Source organism: Eptatretus burgeri, chromosome 8 (genome assembly GCF_056783735.1).
Source record: "Eptatretus burgeri isolate ZD-2024b chromosome 8, Ebu_testis_v1, whole genome shotgun sequence".
NCBI classification, from domain to species: domain Eukaryota; kingdom Metazoa; phylum Chordata; class Myxini; order Myxiniformes; family Myxinidae; genus Eptatretus; species Eptatretus burgeri.
Genome location: NC_140968.1, coordinates 106,671,001 through 106,688,347, shown reverse-complemented (window position 1 = coordinate 106,688,347; position 17,347 = coordinate 106,671,001). Strand labels below are relative to the sequence as shown.

At 51.7% G+C, this 17,347-nt stretch overlaps 1 protein-coding gene across 3 annotated transcripts in view; it reads left to right on the top strand.

Moving 5' to 3' along the window:
• Positions 1–17,347, top strand: part of LOC147022495 (uncharacterized) — a 40,684-nt gene that overhangs the window by 9,161 nt on the left and 14,176 nt on the right. The window lies entirely within an intron of this gene.

Sequence of the window (17,347 nt, the reverse complement as noted above, 5' to 3'; positions counted from 1 at the left end):
CCCTACCTTACAGCCAAAGCAACACTGGAATGGCTTCAGAACAAGAATGTGAAAGTCGTTGAGTGGCCCAGCCAAAGCCCAGACTTGAATCCCATTGAGAATCTGTGGAAAGACTTGAAGATTGCAGTTCACCGACGCTCCCCATCCAACTTGACGGAGCTTAAGTAAATCTACAAGGAAGAATGGGAGAAAATCCCCAAATCCAGATGTGCAAAGCTGATGTTGCGGATTCGCGCCTGCCGGCGTGCGAGCGGCCACGTAACTCGAATCGCGGCACGTCGCCCACCAGACGGACAATCCCGTCGTGACCCTCTCGGACTAACGCCGGGAACTAGTCACGGGTGGGCCTTTCGGCCTCACCACGATCGTGCCAATCGGCCTCCCGCATGGGATAGGGTTGCTCGCCAAATTCGACCTACCTAAGTACCCACACGGAGGGTAGACCGGGCGATCGCACCTCGCCGCAGGTCGACTTCGAACACGGGCCACTTTAAGCGACCCGTTCCGTACTATTGGGATAACCGAGCGGTGTTATCGTCAACCTCGACGGTTCGATTAATTATTGGGCGTCTTTAGCCCACGACCAACCCTTTACGTGAAGTAAGATGGAGATTCAATTAGAGAAAAGACGAAGTGAAACGGGAAAAACAGTTCAACATAAAGCACATTTATTCCGCGGCAAACGGAAAGCACACATATACAATTATGCACCAAAAGCAAATGTAAAAGTAGAAGAAGCACAACAATTCTGCACAAAAAGCAAATGTAACAATGCAGATCTACCACCGACTACCGAGCACACGGCAACACTTATACAGTTTTACTTCACAGACGGCGCCGACAACACATATACTCAAAGAAAAAGAAAAAGGGACCACCCTCAACTACAAGGGGGCAGACGGGCCTGGGGCCGAGACCACGTCGAGCCTACCCGTCTGGTGATGAGCCGCAAGATGGCGGTGGCGCCCCGACTCCGCGGGCCTCGCTGGCACTGCCTGGAATGGGGTGGGAACGGGGCCCCCTTCTCACACTATCTCAGCGCGGGGGGGGAAACAGGAGGGGGTTGTTGATGCTCGGGGGAATGAGGATATCTCGCTGGCTTGGGTCCCGTGACGAGCGTCTCCACCGCGACCTCGGTCACGTTACCGGCCTCCCCTCTCCGCAGCTCCCCGACTCTGACACGAGCACCCTCTCGACTGCCTTCGCCGCCGCCACAACTCTCCAACTCTCCACTCTTCTCAACTCCGTCCAACTGCGTCCAACTGCTTTCCTCTTCTCAGAAACTCTCAACTCTTTCCAACTCAACGACTCCTTTTCGGCGAGCGAACGCGGCCCTTTATAGCCCCCGGGGCTTCGCTCCTTCACCTTCGACCCTTCACCTCTGGCTGGCTCCCCATTGGACAGAGGAAAAGTGGGCGTGAATGATTTTTGATCCGCGAATCTGCATATAGCGATTATACTCCGACGCACCTGGAGGCGGGGCCAAATCGCCTCACGCTCGCTGATAGGACGGAACAGAAGTGGGCGTGAATCGTTCTTGATCCGATTTCTCGGAAAGGCTGGTGTTTTTGCACCCGCTGCTCGGTGCGCGCCCTGTACGAGTCCAGGATCGGTGCCCACAAGCGGCGCGGGAATGGCGGTGAAGCGATGGTTGCGAGGGCGAGATGTGACGGTAAAGGTCGTGGCTGTTGGCGTTGTTGTTGTTGTTGTTGTTGTGAAGCGGCGTTGCGGTTGGTGGTTGTTGTGTGATGGCTGTTGAGACGTGGTTGGTGGTGGTTGTGGTGGTAGTAATGGCGGCTGGTCCAAAATAAAGATAGTAAAAGAAAAACGGCTATCTAAAAGGGTCGCAGCCCGAATGAATGACATTTATTCCCTCTAAACAACGGGTTTGGGCCTAACTACACATATACTTACAGAGATATCTCACCTACGGGACCTGAATGGTGGTTTGCGAATTTCGTCAACCACAACACTACCCCCTCCTCTTTTTACAGACTCGTCCCGAGTCGTCAAATTTTCGTGTGCCATCATGTGTAGTTCTCCCCGAGTACATTTCACCTACGGATCCCTGAGTGCGACATTCATGGTATTCGTGTCCCCAAAATAAATAACCTGAGGGCTGAGTAACTAACTAAACAAACCCACTCACACGGACGACTTAAATAAAATTGCCGGCGCTAAGACAGACATGCCGGGGGCGCACTCATATTTACAGTACATCTTAACATTAACTTACAAATTTTACACTAAACCATGGCCCAGGATCAATGGACTCTGCAAAAAGAAAGCAGTTAGCAGGGAGCCAGGCTGCTCGCATGCAGTCTCTGGCTCAAACAACGCAGGTGACAGGGAACGTGGCCGGCTGCTCACACGCAGTCCAAGGCCTTCCCTTTTTAACTGAACGCAGTGATTGAACGGCATGGCAAAATTGAACGGGGGCTGGTGAACAGGGCCAGTGGGCATGGCATGGCAGAGGTGAGCAGGCAACCACAGCCTGCAGAACAAGGCCATTGCAAGCAAACACAGCCGGCAGACGATCTGGCCGGCACAGGCCTTGAAGCAAAACACTGCCAGCCGATGAAGTTGGCCGGCACAGGCCTTGCAGCAAAACACGGCCATCCGATGAAGTTGGCCAGCGTTTGCCGTTCAGTGGAGGTTGGTGGAGGGAGTGCGGTGGTGCTGGCCACTCGGAAGGCGGGCTCGGACCTACCTACCTGTCTCCCTCCCACCTATCGCCTTTGCCTGTCACTGTACATACCCGCTCCCTTAATTTGTCAAACCCCAATTTAGCCCCAACTTATTTTCTTTTATTTTTTTACTTCCCCACTATAAATCGTCCCCTAACCCCCTGTACTGTCGTTGTTCGGCTAACCTATCCTGTCACCTAGCCTACTCCCAACCCCTACGTTCGCTTCCCGGAGGGGAACAAGGGAGAGCTAGCGTCCTGTGTCGAGGCCCAACGAAGCCTCAGGATGGCCTCCCCAGAGTTCAGCGATCTATAACCAAAGTGGGTCCAGCGGCCCACAACGAGAGCGAGGGGATGGATGGTGCGGAGGGGTACACTTCCTAATCTACCCTATCCATTTAACTGTTAAACTACCCCGGGGCTTTCAACAAGCGCCTCGCGCTTAAACTATTGGTTCTAACAACCCAGATTCCCGTCGCCTGTGTTGGTGTCCTCACAATTTCGGGCCTCGCCCCCCCCCCCAATTTTCTCTCCGTGCCCTCACACGGTCTCATGGCTGGGACGCGTGGCTCCCTTTGCCAGACACGACCCTCTGCCGAATCTCCAGCTATGGCACCCCCGGGCACGACACTGCCTCGGAGCCTACCAGCTCCCTAAACACCGGGGAGTGCCCCCCATGGCACCTCCCCTGAAACGCACACGTGGCAGGCTGGCTTCCCAGGCCCCTTTCCGAGGGTCACCCATGCCCACAACACTGCCCACGCGGCTAACGGCGCCCCGGGCCCCCGCACCAAGTGGGCGCACCCGTGCCCACTACGCTATCCCGTCCCCCCATGGGCCCTTGGCCTACTACGGCCGACTAGCCTGGTGCCCGGGGTACCCACTCAGCGATACTCACCTTTCGCAGCCACGCTCCCAGCCTGTCAACAGGGCTCCTGCACCCCTCCAAATGGGTTTCGAGCCTACATTCACACCAACAACAAAACGACCTCCATTTTTCAATTTAACTAACCCCCTAACTCACTCTACACTGACCCCGGGGTCCCTTGGGCGGGAGTCACTCCTCCCCCAAATCACTCATCACACCATGCAGTCCCCATTCGCTCCATACACACAGACCCGCTGGCCTCACCCACTCACCAAGTACATGCTTCCACTTCACTCACCAACTCTTCAACACACACACCACTGAACTCTGCCATCCTTCTTACTACCTCCCCTAACTAACTCGTGCTCCCATGTCGTCCCTTAAACTACAGCACGTTCCATTTAACACTACGTAGCTAAGCTACGTCCCCGCTACACATCCACTGTCTGTCACTGTCCTCAAATGTCCCATTAATCAATTTCCCAACCTAAATCTCGCTACAATCCCTCTAACTAATCCATTCCACGGGCCCCATGAGGAGTTACCCCTGCCCCATGGAGCCGGTCTAGCTATGCTAACCCTTCCCCCTAACTAGTTTCCATCCTGTGCCCTGGCCAAGGGGATCATCCACCCCTTGCCCGGGAATCCTGTGCACCCGAAAGTGAGGCTTGCTTTTTTCTTTTTTTTTTTTTCCACATGCGCAGCACCAGCGCGGCAACTCACAGCTCGCGCACTTTGCACCTGCCCGTGACGTCATGCAGCTGCACTTGTACCTCGTCCCTCCTTGGACGGTACCATCCGGCAGGGATACCCCTCCTGCCGGATTCCAACCCCGCGTGCAGCCATGACGTCACCGTGCGCTTAAAAAAAACACAAGCCCCACGTCTCGAGGGGTTCCCCACGCGAACACATGTGCTTTGCCCGTTGGAGCTTAACACACACGCCCGCGTGGAGAACCCATCCGGTCCAAATCCGTAATCCTGCCTAAACTTTGTCCGTCCGCGGGATCGGCAAATCCACCCCGTGCGTTTCCGGACCGGGACTTCACTCTCGCAAGCGAGCACGTGGGGGCCTCGTGCGTTGCACGGCACGGACCGCGTGCTCGCTGCTGGGTGAACCCGGCACGGTCCCCGAAACAACTACAGCCGCTACTCGGCTTTCTTCCCTCTGTCGCAGTCTCCGTCTCCATTCCACACACGCACTCCCGCGTGTTACGACGCTAACACACCTCACCATTAAACTCACACCGGGAGACGCGGCTGCATGTTCACACATGCCGACCGACATCTCCCTTACACACAGCGACCTTGCACACGCTGTCTCTCTCACACTCGGCCGCTCACTCACGCATGCCATTTCCCTTGCACACGTGGCTCCACTCACTCGCGGCCTTTCACTCACTCGTGCCATTTCCCTCACACAAACCATACTACTCACACACGCGGGGGCACTCATCCGCGGTTCCTCACTCATACACCGTGCCTCACTCACACACGCGGGGGCACTCATCCGCGGTGCCTCACTCATACACCGTGCCTCACTCACACACGCGGGGGCACTCATCCGCGGTGCCTCACTCATACACCGTGCCTCACTCACACACGCGGGGGCACTCATCCGCGGTGCCTCATCCACACACGGCGTGCTGGGAAGCACGCCCTTCTGCACACTTACCACCACACCACTCACACACGGGGTCGCTTCCACACACGGGGTCTTTGTCACCCACCCGGTCGCTCTCACACACGCCCTTGGACCCGCGCTATGCGTGCGTTGCAGCACGCATTTCGCCACACTCGTGAACACACACCTCGACACCACACACACCGGGACAACCACACTGGGGATTCGTGTCCCCACAAGGGTCTCCGGGGCCTCTATACCCCCCAAGCTCGGCGTGCCCCCGTCCACAGCACTCCTCCCCTCGAACTCGCAAAGCACGACCGAACTCACCTGGTCGTGACTCGCCTCAAGGGGGCAGACTCCCTCCCCTCGTTCCTGGAGGAGGCCATCCAGCTGCTCGCACTGGGTCCCTACACGCTCCGCGAGCTCACCCTCACTATCCTCCACTACCTCCGTGTGTGTGTACGTCTCTAGCCTTGTCATTATCATGCAGTCTCCTCTATTTTTTCTGTCTCCCGTGTCTCTATACATTTATAAGTTTCTGTTGTCCCCTCCTGTCTATTAGTCTCTGTAATGTACTGAAATGGGAGATGCTTAGCAGGCAGACACGATGCGGAGGAACAGTCGAGCCGGGCTGTGTTGCACAAGTGCGAGCGCGGGCGTACTGTGCCCGCGGCTCCCCTTTATTCCGTATTCGGCACACTCACGAGCCGGCCGACTCCAGCATTACTACGACGCCTCAGGCGGCGCGCACACCTCATATCCCTTGCCGATACACTGACCCCCACGACCACTCCTCCCATCATCACGCCCATCATGCATCATCACCATGCCCTTCCCCGTAGGCCCGCAGACTCCACCACACTCCTCCCCCCTAAAACTATGATTATTAAATGATTACCATTATAAGAAGCATACAGAACACGAAGGACTCCGTATAATAATCATGGAAATAAAATGAAAATAGCGAAGTACAACAGCACACCACATCATATAATGTGTCGATGCGAGCGAGTGGAGCAGTAAAGGCCAGGTTCCAAAGACGGAGGTGCACAAAGCCCCCCCCCCCCACTCTGACCGCGTTACCGATATGAAGCAGCAAATGAGAAGCACAGCAGCACTACGCAGCAAAAACGCCCCCAGGCGGCCCATGCTGACATGGCCCTCGCCGAGGTCGTGACGACCTTTCGAGCCAACCTCCCCCGGCACCATCAAACGCCTCCGGCCCACTCCCCCCAGGCAGACCCGACGTAGATAAACATTCCGAGGCCGGAAGCCCGCTGTCTGGAAGCCGTGGCGCCAGCCTTGATCGACCTTGGCCGGGGGCACTGAACAGCGCCGCTGGCTGCATGCATTTAATGCTCCAAAACAACTCACGCACCACAATCAGTTGAGACGCCAACGCCCGTCCCAACGGCCTTGAACGAACACAGAGAGCTGCGCTCGCAACCAGAGGTGGGGGTAACGCCGACCAGGGCACCAGTCTTGGTTCCGAGTCGACCTCCGAGACCCACACGGCAGCTAGACGGGAGCAACTCCATTTAAACCACACTGCAATCATAGGCTCGTTATAAATCACTACGAACATTATTCGAAGCATTGCAAACTCATTTTTCCGTACAGCGCGCTTTTCTGATAAAATCCCAGCACATGACAAAGCAACTACCTGCGGCCCGGGACAATGGAAGGCCAAACCAACCTTTTTATTCGCCACTACCGCTCCTCAAGCCCCCACATCACATTGATCATAATACAACTCCCATTGACTGATCTCCGTCAAATCCACTTTTACACGAGAACTGCTGGCATTTATTTCAACAACGTTAAACTGCATCACTAGAGCAAGGAAAAACACATATGCCATGAACAACAACCCACAACCCACATCACGAGTCCGCTTCTTGGTTGTCGACTCGATGTTGTGACTCGCGACTCCCTTTAACGCCACGGGCTCACCGTCACCTGTCGAAGCTGCCTGCACAACACCGACGCGCATTGCCTCACGAACCCTGCCGAAGCGCGGGAACTCATCGCGAGCGAAGCGCGGGAACTCATCGCGAGAGCTGATACGGCTCTCGCCGCTCCCGAACTGCACATCACCGCCGCAGGCAGCAACGAACGGTCGCTCCCGCTGCATCGACGCGGCCCCCGCCGCCAGAGCCTCACCCTCGGTACTCGACGAAGGCCTCGAAGAGAGCACTGGCACATCTGGAGGTACGAACCGGAGATCCAGTCCGAGGTGCGCCAGCCAGTCCCGACCCAAAAGGGGGGGCCCCTCCCCTCGTACAACGAACACCGAGAGCCGGGCGCGTCGATCTCGGTAGCGCACTGAGACGTCGGCCCTCGCAAGCGGTGCAATCGCCTCACCGGTGTACGTGTATAACGACAAGGCCGTCTTGACCAGGCGAATACCGCGAAGACCACGAGCTGCCCGCTCATCCATGACCGACACTGCCGCCCCGGTATCCACGCAAAACACAGTCGGTTGGCCATTCACTTCGACCTCAACCGTGAAAGGCGTCGTCATCTCCGAACCAACGGAAAACAGACTCAACCGTGGTTGCATCTCCCGCTCCGGCTCGCCGGCATCGTCAGGCCCCGGTTGCAGGCCGATCTCCAGGTCACTGGGGTCCTCTCGCACCTCGTCATCCAAGACCCCAACGGAGGCCCCCGCCATCCGACACACACGCTTCAAATGTCCCACCTTGTGACAATGCAAACACACGGTGTTCTTATACGGGCACATTTGTCGCAGGTGCGAACCCCCACACCCCCAGCAGCCGCGGAAAGCCCCTTCGCTCCAGGTGCGACCGTGCTGCGGTGCCCCTTCGCTCCCGGTGCGACCGTGCTGCGGTGCCCCTCGTCCCGCACCGCCAGGCGCGCGTGCGACCTGCGGCACTTGAGCCATCGCTCGGACTCCGGGCTGCGTGACCCGCGGCACATGTGCGGTCACCGCGTGGACCTCGGGATTAGCCGCCATGCTCCAGCTGGAGCTACTCATTACGTCCTGGCCAGCAATGGCACGGACATCCGTGAGTGTCTGCTCAACAGACGAAGCAGTCACGACCGCCGAGTCGAATGTGATGTCGGTCAATCGCAGGATGGCTGCTACCATCTTTGCGTCTCGCAGACCAGAAATAAAACGATCTCTGAGCCGTGTCGGACGCTCCTCTGCCGTGAATTTGCAAGGCACAGCCGAATGCTTCACTCGTGCTACGAAGTCCGCAACGCGCTCCTCGCCACCCTTAGCGAGATGATCGAACTGGAACCGCGCGAGATGTAACGACTTCTCTGGCGCCAAGTGGGTCTTCATTTTCGCCACGATGTCCTGAAAGGATAGCACATCATCACTGGGTCTATTTGGAGCCACCAAATCACTCAGCAGGCGGTAGTGCTCCGTTGATAGCGAGGCGAGTAAGATCGCCTTGCGTTTCCCTTCATCCTCTACATCATTCGCCCGAAACTAGCAACCTAACTGTTCAGAAAACAACTCGAACTCATCTCCCCCGAACACGGGTACACATCCGTGTGCCGTGCCCCGACCTTCTGCCATGCTCCGTGAGACCCTTGGCTCCGTAGCTTGGAACCGCCCGGGTTACTTGCCGACCCTGCACACGCCGATCCGAAGATCCTCGTTCGCCAACTGTAATGTACTGAAATGGGAGATGCTTAGCAGGCAGACACGATGCAGAGGAACAGTCGAGCCGGGCTGTGTTGCACAAGTGCGAGCGCGGGCGTACTGTGCCCGCGGCTCCCCTTTATTCCGTATTCGGCACACTCACGAGCCGGCCGACTCCAGCATTACTACGACGCCTCAGGTGGCGCGCACACCTCATATCCCTTGCCGATACACTGACCCCCACGACCACTCCTCCCATCATCACGCCCATCATGCATCATCACCATGCCCTTCCCCGTAGGCCCGCAGACGCCACCACAGTCTCCACTTCTTTCTGGCATCTTTCCCTTATCTTTATGTAGGTCAACCTTGCTTTCTCCTTAAGTCGCTCCCGTCCTTCCCTGTTTTTCACTCCTTGCTCTTTCACGATCTCCGCGTACCTCATCCTTGCTTTCCGTCTTAATTGTTCTTTTCTCTCCCTCGCAATTCCTTTCACCTCGTCTCTTATCTCCCTCGTGCACGTCTCCGTCACGCTTCTCGCCCAATACGTCCCCCGAATTATTTTCTCCTTACCTGCCTCCACCGCGGGCCTGACAGCGGTTGCACTCCCTCCCAGCTCGTTCGCTCCCACACGTGGAGTCGCCATTTTAAGCTCCCCGGTTACTGCCTTCATGCTCGCCTGCAGGCTTCGGCCCATGTTCTGCGTCGCACCCCGCAGTTCTTTCATTTCTTCCTTCATTTGCTTGTTCATGCCTTTTATTTCGTTTTTCATTTCATTTGTGTTTGTATCCATCCTCGCTGTCATTGCCGCCAGCATGGCGCATAGCTGGGCCATGTCGGGTGCGCTTGGGTGAGCCGTTTCGGCAGGGATCGGGGAAGGGATTTGGTGGAGAGGGGGAGGGGAGGTGTCATACACCGCGGCCGCCGCCGCACCTATTTCGGGCTCTGGGTTCAGTTGGACGAGTTCGTGTTCCTGCACAACCAACATTTCCTGCACGGGGATTTCATCCTGGACCATGGATTCTACATTACTACACATATACATTTCTAATACCCCCGGCTCCCGCGCGCCTTGAGACGCCATCTTATTTCTCGTAAAGGGTTAATTTGAATCGCTCGTAATTTGGAGGGAATCGGGGGTCGCTCCTCTCACCCCTGGACCGATTCCCGTGAATTTAGCTGGAGACAGGAGAGCCCGTTTTTCCCGTTCTCCGATACCAGTGCCGCGAGGAGGGGGATGAGTTTGTATCTCACGACCTGACACCAGTGTTGCGGATTCGCGCCCGCCGGCATGCGAGCGGCCACGTAACTCGAATCGCGGCACGTCGCCCACCGGACGGACAATCCCGTCGTGACCCTCTCGGACTAACGCCGGGAACTAGTCACGGGTGGGCCTTTCGGCCTCACCACGATCGTGCCAATCGGCCCCCCGCGTGGGATAGGGTTGCTCGCCAAATTCGACCTACCTAAGTACCCACACGGAGGGTAGACCGGGCGATCGCACCTCGCCGCAGGTCGACTTCGAACACGGGCCACTTTAAGCGACCCGTTCCGTACTATCGGGATAACCGAGCGGTGTTATCGTCAACCTCGACGGTTCGATTAATTATTGGGCGTCTTTAGCCCACGACCAACCCTTTACGTGAAGTAAGATGGAGATTCAATTAGAGAAAAGACGAAGCGAAACGGGAAAAACAGTTCAACATTAAGCACATTTATTCCGCGGCAAACGGAAAGCACACATATACAATTATGCACCAAAAGCAAATGTAAAAGTAGAAGCACAACAATTCTGCACAAAAAGCAAATGTAACAATGCAGATCTACTACAGACTACCGAGCACACAGCAACACTTATACAGTTTTACTTCACAGACGGCGCCGACAACACATATACTCAAAGCAAAAGAAAAAGGGACCACCCTCAACTACAAGGGGGCAGACGGGCCTGGGGCCGAGACCGCGTCGAGCCTACCCGTCTGGTGATGAGCCGCAAGATGGCGGTGGCGCTCCGACTCCGCGGGCCTCGCTGGCACTGCCTGGAATGGGGTGGGAACGGGGCCCCCTTCTCACACTATCTCAGCGCAGGGGGAAACAGGAGGGGGTTGTTGATGCTCGGGGGAATGAGGATATCTCGCTGGCTTGGGTCCTGCGACGAGCGTCTCCACCGCGACCTCGGTCGCGTTACCGGCCTCCCCTCTCCGCAGCTCCCCGACTCTGACACGAGCGCCCTCTCGACTGCCTTCACCGCCGCCACAACTCTCCAACTCTCCACTCTTCTCAACTCCGTCCAACTGTGTCCAACTGCTTTCCTCTTCTCAGAAACTCTCAACTCTTTCCAACTCAACTACTCCTTTTCGGCGAGCGAACGCGGCCCTTTATAGCCCCCGGGGCTTCGCTCCTTCACCTTTGACCCTTCAACTCTGGCTGGCTCCCCATTGGACAGAGGAAAAGTGGGCGTGAATGATTTTTGATCCGCGAATCTGCATATAGCGATTATACTCCGACGCACCTGGAGGCGGGGCCAAATCGCCCCACGCTCGCTGATAGGACGGAACAGAAGTGGACGTGAATCGTTCTTGATCCGATTTCTCGGAAAGGCTGGTGTTTTTGCACCCGCTGCTCGGTGCGCGCCCTGTACGAGTCCAGGATCGGTGCCCACAAGCGGCGCGGGAATGGCGGTGATGCGATGGTTGCGAGGGCGAGATGTGACGGTAAAGGTCGTGGCTGTTGGCGTTGTTGTTGTTGTGAAGCGGCGTTGCTGTTGGTGGTTGTTGTGTGATGGCTGTTGAGACGTGGTTGGTGGTGGTTGTGGTGGTAGTAATGGCGGCTGGTCCAAAATAAAGATAGTAAAAGAAAAACGGCTATCTAAAAGGGTCGCAGCCCGAATGAATGACATTTATTCCCTCTAAACAACGGGTTTGGGCCTAATTACACATATACTTACAGAGATATCTCACCTACGGGACCTGAATGGTGGTTTGCGAATTTCGTCAACCACAACACTGATACAGACATACCCAAGAAGACTCGAGGCTGTAATCACTGCCAAAGGCGCTTCTACAAAGTATTGACTCAAGGGGTTGAATACTTATTGACACAAAGACATTTCTGTGTTTCATTTTTAATTACTTTGTAAAAGTTTCTGAAAACATGTTTTCACTTCGTCATTATGGGGTATTTTGTGTAGATCGGTGACAAAATTTTTTAATTTAATTGGTGCACGAGTCAGTAAGTGCCACTATATTCGTTATGGGTGTGTGTCTGTCTGTCTGTCTGTCTGTCCCGAGCATAGCTCCCTGGGTTTTGATCGGATCCTGATAAAATTTGGGTGGGAGGTTTATATCATGATCTAGTTGTGTTTTCCTGAGAATGGGCGTGCTGCGCCCATTATGGGTGGAGCCACGCCCAAAAAACGTGTTTTTAGGTGGTAGCCGATTTCAAGTTACATCTTCTCCGAGGGGGTTTGTCGAATCTGGCAGGAGTTTCAGTATTTGGTTAGCCCAATGGCACCTGCATAGCCCCACGGAGCTCGATTTTTTTCATTTTCGTCCCAAGGTCACAAGGTCACAAACTTAGAAAATGTCAAAAAAATCAATAAATTGGGTATCGAGCTCCTAGGGTTTTTTTTTTTCCCAATTCCCGCCAGTTTGCCCGTGGCGTCCCCTCGAAGGTGAAAAAATAAAAAAGGCGAACCATGTACATTGCTCGTGAACCATCGCCGCCTCCAGACTTGTCCACTTTAAATTCAACAAGTCTGAAGACGACAATGGTTCACGAGCGGTATTTGACGATGTAGATTGTTTCAGAAGTCAAGGATGAGACAATGTGATAACTTGATGATGAGACAATGTTATAAAAAATGATCAACATGATGTGGTACAAGTGACAGGTTATTAGCTGCAAAATGTCAAAACCCTGATTTCGTTCAACAACTTTCAAAATTTGACCTTTGCATAACCTTTAAAGGTCACAAAACAATGTTGTGGACATTAAAATAAGGAAACAGGATACGTGATATAGCTTATTGGAGTTAGTTTGTCGAAGAAGGTCGAAAACCCGGTTTGATTCCCACAACTTTGAAAATTTGAGCTTTGTGAACTTTAAAGGTCAAAGGTCAAGGAATTTGTGTAGGGGGGGGGGGCCAAGGACCTTTGGTGCAAAACTTCCTCTGGAACATTCCAGGAACAATATAACGTCATATAGGCTATATGGCATTCCGCACTCCTTGTAAAACAGCATAAAAACAAACTTGAAGGGGGCGCCACGGGCAAGGTGTTTGAGATAGAGCAAAATGGTTTCAAGACTTTCGGTGGGGAATGACCTCAAGATTATGAATGAAAAATATTGTCATCTAGCTCTCAAAGTTTGGGCGGTCGTCTGATTTTTATGTCAAAATTCACAATTTTCTAAGTTCGTGACCTTGTGACCTTGACCTTGGGACGAAAATGAAAAATCGAGCTCTGTGGGGCTATGCAGGTGCCATTGGGCGAAACAAATACCGAAACCTCTGCCAGATTCGACAAACCCCTCGGAGAAGATGGATTTTTATGTCAAAATTCGCAATCTTCTAAGTTCATGACCTTGTCACCTTGACCTTAGGACAAAAATGAAAAATGGAGCTCCGTGGGAGCTATGCAGGTGCCATTGGGCTAACCAAATACCGAAACTGCTGCTAGATTCGACAAACCCCATCAGAGAAGATGTAATTTGAAATCTGCTACCCCCGAAAAACACATGTTTTTTGGGCGTGGCTCCGCCCATAATGGGCTCACCACGACCATTCTCAGGAGAACATGACTAGATCATGATATAAACCTCCCACCTAAATTTTTATCAGGATCGGATCAAAACCCACGAAGCTATGCTCAGGAGATACAGACAGAAAGACAGACCCATAACGAATATAGTGGTCACTTATGCTTCAGTCACATTTGGCTCGGCAGCCGTAGGGTCTAAAAAAAATGTACGGCCACTAGCAATTATAGGGCAGCCGCAGTATTTCCACGGTCACACAATGTAGCAGTCACATATGTTTTTTTTTTGGGTAGCCGCACGGGGTATTTAGAAATTGTGGAGACCGAAAACGTGGGGGTGCCGTACGGTCTTTGATTTGATGTCGCACGGTGACCTTAGTGCGTCCCTGCGGCGGCCATATAATTTTCAAGGCAGACGCAAGGTAGCCTCAAGGTGCCCGCAAGGCGACCGTAGGGGGGGCCCTAAGGCGAACGTGGAAATAGTGCGTCCGCCGTAATTTTTTTGGGATTGGCAAAATTCCTTTTTTATTGATAAGAGCCTACGGAAAACACACGGATAACGCAAGCCCACCGTACGCCCTACGTACGTTCGATGTGGAACACATCTACGTCATGGCTACGGCTTGTCGAATTGCTACGGCCAACCTAGAAATGAAAAAAGTTATGACTCCGCGCTTTAATTCCACGGAGACCCCTACGGCCTGTAAAAGATAGCCATACGGCATAAGGCCACCCTGAGGCCACCTCAGAAACTCTGCGGCCGCCGCACGTTTCTGTCAATTCAGGGGGAGTACGGCCGCTGTATCCTAGCCGTAGAGCAAATGTGACTCATGCTTTACTGACTCGTGAACCAATAACACAACAATGTATGAAAAAGTCAAGGGTGCAAATACTTTCTGAAGGCACTGAAGGCAATTCATGGTTTTGGAGCTGGCCAGGATTTAGCTCAAATACTCGTACTTTGTTACCTTCGCCACCGGAGGTGAAGGAGCTTAGGTTTTCACTCCTTTCTGTCTGTTTGTTTATTGCCTACAGGTCACTATTTTAAACCAATCCTCACGAAACTTCACCACATGGTACAGTCTGTCATAAGGAAGAAGCCTATTGGTTTTGAGGTGAAAAGGTCAACAACTTTGATGGGATTTCTAAAATCCTCAATTTTCACCGGATTGATTTGAAATTTGAAGAAGATTTGCATATCAGGTCAATATCTTCAACCTCCAATTATTTTTGAGGTCCACATCGGCCAAAAAGGTCAACGTAGCCCGGTTTTCTAAAATTGCCAATTTTCATCCAATTGACTTTAAATTTGAAGAGGATTTATATTTCAGGTCACTGAATTCAACCACCAATTATTTTTAAGCTCAACATTGACCAAAAGGTCAACATAGGCCCAAGGTCAACAACTAAGGTGGAGTTTCTAAAGTCCTCAATTTTCATTCGATTGACTGGATATTTGAAGACGATATACATTTCAGGTCACTGAATTCGCCGAGCCAATTATTTTTGAGTTCAGCATCGACCAAAAGGTCAACATAGACCCAAGGTCAACAACTAAGGTGGAGTTTCTACAATCCACAATTTTCATCTGATTGACTTGAAATTTGAAGAGGACATATATTTGGGGTCACTGAATTCAACCACCAATTATTTTGGAGGTCCACATAGGCCAAAAAGCCAACATTGACCGTATTTCTAAAATTGACAATTTTCATCCGATTCACTTGAAATTTGAAGAGGATTTGCATATTTAGTCACTGAATTCAACCACCTATTATTTTTGAGCTCAAATTTGTTTGGTGGATTTTGCAAGTATCGTGCTCTGCACGACGTATTCATCTTGTTTGCTTGTCTGTCTGTCTGTCTGTTTGTCTGCAGGATATCTCATAAAGTTGTGGATGGATCCAGATGAAATTTGTTGGTCAGGTTGGGTGTGTGAGAAGGGTGAACTGATTATTTTTTGCTGAAGATCCGGATCCAGACCTGACTACGAGAATTTTTAAAGTTATTCTTCACCATTGAGAGATGGGGCCAAAACCGATGTATACCATGATATTTCAAAAAATTATTTGGCCCGATATGATCTCGTGGATCAGACATTGGGTGGCGGAGGTGTGTGCTCTACCGAATGCAATTTCGAGTTACTTTTGTTATTTGCTGTTATTTAATCAAAATTGGTGTCAAAATATATTTGTTTTAATGAAAAGTGTTGTGTTTTCCTGGATTTGACTTTAATTCACGATGATGCAAAACAAGATTTTGAGTCTTAGTTCAAGAAATGACGCAAATGTTTGAGTTTATAATCACCGCAACGTTTGCCGATTCCAAGTCTTCTGTGATGAAAGCAAATAAACTGTGATCAAACTCACCAAATTGTACAACCATTCTGAGAGTCAAATGACTATTGCAGGTCGATTCACAAAATGTAAATTGTTTTCATAATACCTGGTGCCCAGTAATTATGCAAGTTGATAACATGCTATGCCTGGTGTTGGCTTAATGGTTAGGGTGGTGGGCTTGGGATCCTAGGGTCCTGAGTTCAAGTCCCGCTCAGCTGTTGAACCAGGTGGGGTTAACTTGGCCTGTCATCCTTCTGAGGTCGGCAAATTGAGTGCCAGCTTGCTGGTATCCTGTGTCGGGGTGGTGACCCATCCAGGATTGTGTCCAATAGCCGAGGAGACTGCTTTGGCAGCACCAACGCTCTGCACAGAGTATGGTCCCAATGGATGGATGGATAACATTCTAATTGTTTCATTTAGTACGTTGTCAACTTGTATACTTTGCCACTGAAGGTTATGTTTTCACCTCTGTCCATTTCTCTGCCTGTCTGTTTGTCTGTGAATAGAATATCTCAAAAAGTTGTGGACAGATTTGGACGAAAATTGGGGGGATTGGTTGTTTGTGTGAAACAAAGACTAATTGATTCGATTTTGGTGAAGATGCGGATTTTTTAAAGTATTGTTTTAATGTTGAGAGATAGGGGCAAAAACTATATATAGCATGATATTTCAAAAAGTTGTGGACAGATTATTACAAAACGTGGTGGATGACTTGAGGAAGTGACAAGAATAAGCCGATTGGACTTTGGTTCAGATTCGGTGCAGATCCGGCTTATCAGTGGGATGCAAACCATAAATTATTCAGCCTGGTGGAGGTACGTACGTACGGAGGTACTATTTTAATCGTTCACCAAATTGAGCAACAAAACTGAGCTCAAGTTATTTTTGCCCTGTAAGTACAATGGCTTATACTGCTCGACATCTCGATCTCCACGATTATTTATGTATTACTAAAACTCTCATCTTGTATGTATGTATATATGTATGTTCCCGAAATACAGCCAAAACGGTACACGATAGCGCAAACATTTTAGGACCACCTTACTCGCCATTGTCCTGCGGTGTGCAGTATCAAGTTTTGTTCAAATCGGGCAACGAAAAATTATTTAAAAATCAATTCCTGATTCAGTCAAATACTTTTCGGGAGTATTTGATCAATGCAAACAACCTCAGCAGTATTGTTCGCTGGAGCTATCTTTATTTTTTTTCTTGAAATGATTTTTTTTCCATCAACCGCTGTAACAACGGGAACCCAACGGGTTCACGGGTCATCTAGTGATAAATAAATCTGCACCCTCACTGCAACCACATGAGAGTTCAGTTAGTTATAATGAATTATCTGCAGAAATAAAACAAATATAACCTTTAAACATGTTAACGCAATGTGGCAAAACATTTTGGTAGAAAATATAAAACGAGCATACGAGTCAAGTGTATGGCTGTAATTATGGTCAC